The sequence below is a fragment of the Octopus bimaculoides genome, chromosome 1 (genome assembly GCF_001194135.2).
Source record: "Octopus bimaculoides isolate UCB-OBI-ISO-001 chromosome 1, ASM119413v2, whole genome shotgun sequence".
Taxonomy (NCBI): Eukaryota; Metazoa; Mollusca; class Cephalopoda; order Octopoda; family Octopodidae; genus Octopus; species Octopus bimaculoides.
Genome location: NC_068981.1, coordinates 28,685,448 through 28,687,622, shown reverse-complemented (window position 1 = coordinate 28,687,622; position 2,175 = coordinate 28,685,448). Strand labels below are relative to the sequence as shown.

Genomic DNA, 2,175 nt, shown 5'->3' with positions numbered 1-2,175 from the left:
ATATATATATATATATATATATATATATATAATATGTGTGTATGTGTATATATATATATATATATATATGTATGTATATATGGGTATGGGTGTGTATGTGTGTGTGTGCGTGTGTGTGTGTCTGTATAAATATATATATATCGCGTCCTATTTTTCCTTCATTATCCTTGACTTTTCCCCATGCAATTTGTTCCCCTGAATCATTCGGAATATCTGTTTATATTTCACTGCTTCTCTTTTGTTCTTTCATCATAACATTTTCAATAAAGAACATTTTGAAGTGTTCTGTGTTTAATGTTTGTTAAATAACTTACTGTACATCTAAATGTTGTAATTTTCATTTCACTCAACATCTTTCTTTCCAACCCTCTTCTTCTTTTGTCAGACCATATAATGTCGGCTAGGCCTTATGCGGGTAGCAATAGCACATTCAATAGCACCTACAAAGCTGAAACAGTTGGCCCAACTACCAAGGACTGACGATGCTTACCTGCTCGCTGTGTATTATATCGTCACTAGTACCCACTGGTAAGTATCTAATCAACCTCGAAATAACTTTGGTGTGGTTTGAACTCAGTGCAGTATCTAGGTAGTGTAAGTTCGACGCCACTTAGAAGTTTGTTATAGGAGTGCTTTAGCATTTTGTTTACTATCTCAAAATCCTACACAATTCTCTTTCTTTTTATCCCACTCTCTCGCTCGTCCTCTCCAATTATATCGCTGTTCACCTTGATATTTTACACACCTTTACTTCATGCTCTGCGTCTGATTTTTTTTTTTGAGAATTGGAATGTTTCTAAAAAAAAAAAAACATTTTCTACAATGTTTTATTCTACATTTTACCCAGAAATATATTTAGTCTTCTAGTATTGATTTCAGTACCAAAATGTTCAAAATTACTCGTCTTTGTATTGAGTACAACTTCAATAATGTATGTTACTACAGAAAAAGTTGTATAATGAGTATGCTCTCTCTCTCTCTCTCTCGCTCTCTCTCTCTCTCTTTCTCTCTCTCTCCCTCTCTCTCCCTCTCTCTCTCTCTCTCTCTCTCTCTCTCTGCAACATGGTTTCCGTAAAGTCAGAACAACTGATAATTCACTTACCCACATCAATTACTAGTTAACGCCTGCCTTGGAGACAGATATCTTAAGCAATGTCGTCAAAGCTTTTCCCTCGTGTCTGGCATACGAATCTCCTGTTAAAACTCCCCACTGGCGAGGCTCTAACTACCCCTTTATAATGGATGGGTAGCGTCATATTAGATCACACAACGCCGAAATATTCATTGATCTCTTTCTAGTCCTTATTCTCTCATATCCTAGGTTTCAGTTTTTTCACCGATTTTTTTTATTCATCACTAATTTACTTGCTGCGACGTCTAATATCGTCTCTATCATGCATTATACAAACTGCATCATACACTCGTAGCCACAAACTGCATGCCAAAGCCGCACTTAGAGACTTCGAAATAATCCTCCAAGGATATTTGAAATCTTGTCCGGTTTAAGAATAAAACGCTAACGCGACTCATATCAAGCAAATCTCATCACACTGCACACCACACCGTTAATCAATAACCCAAACAACAACTGAATTATTAGGCTTCTTGCATAGCTAGGATCGAATCCCCGCAAAACTGGTTCTTCACTTGGAGCAAGAGATATTTCTCTCAAAATCTATCTACGCTCTACAAAGCTCATGTGATGTTCACATTCGAGTATTGCTATCATATTTGCGACGTTGCTAAGGCGCCGAGCTACCCAAATATTTTGTTTCGGAAGAAATGCTCTACAATATTTCTTCCTGCTCCTTACATTCTGAATTCAATTCTCACCGAGGTCAGCTTTCATCTTTTCGAAGTTTAGCATTGGGGTCGAAGTAAACAACTCTCAAAACATTTCAAATATTAGAAAGAATATCTGGGATGTTGCTCATGCTGCATACACATCATTCTTCACCTAATCTTCATCAAACCAAAAGGCTGACTGGCATAAACTTATTCATAGACACGATAAAATCACCGGCCCTCAGGTTCGCTGTTTTCTCTTTTCACCTTTTCTGTCACTACTATAACGGCTAATATCGCTCGCTGTTTAATGTTATCATGCTCTCTTCATTCAGGTATTCACATAATATTCACTACTCTCTCTCTCTCTCTCTCTCTCTCTCTCTCTCA

General features: G+C 37.1%; 1 long non-coding RNA gene across 1 annotated transcript in view; it reads left to right on the top strand.

Moving 5' to 3' along the window:
* The window catches only part of LOC128249806 (uncharacterized), a 51,295-nt gene that overhangs the window by 1,663 nt on the left and 47,457 nt on the right, over positions 1 to 2,175 (top strand). The window contains exon 2 of the long non-coding RNA XR_008265926.1: positions 386 to 528. This is a non-coding gene — a long non-coding RNA (uncharacterized LOC128249806). The remainder of the gene's footprint in view (positions 1 to 385; positions 529 to 2,175) is intronic.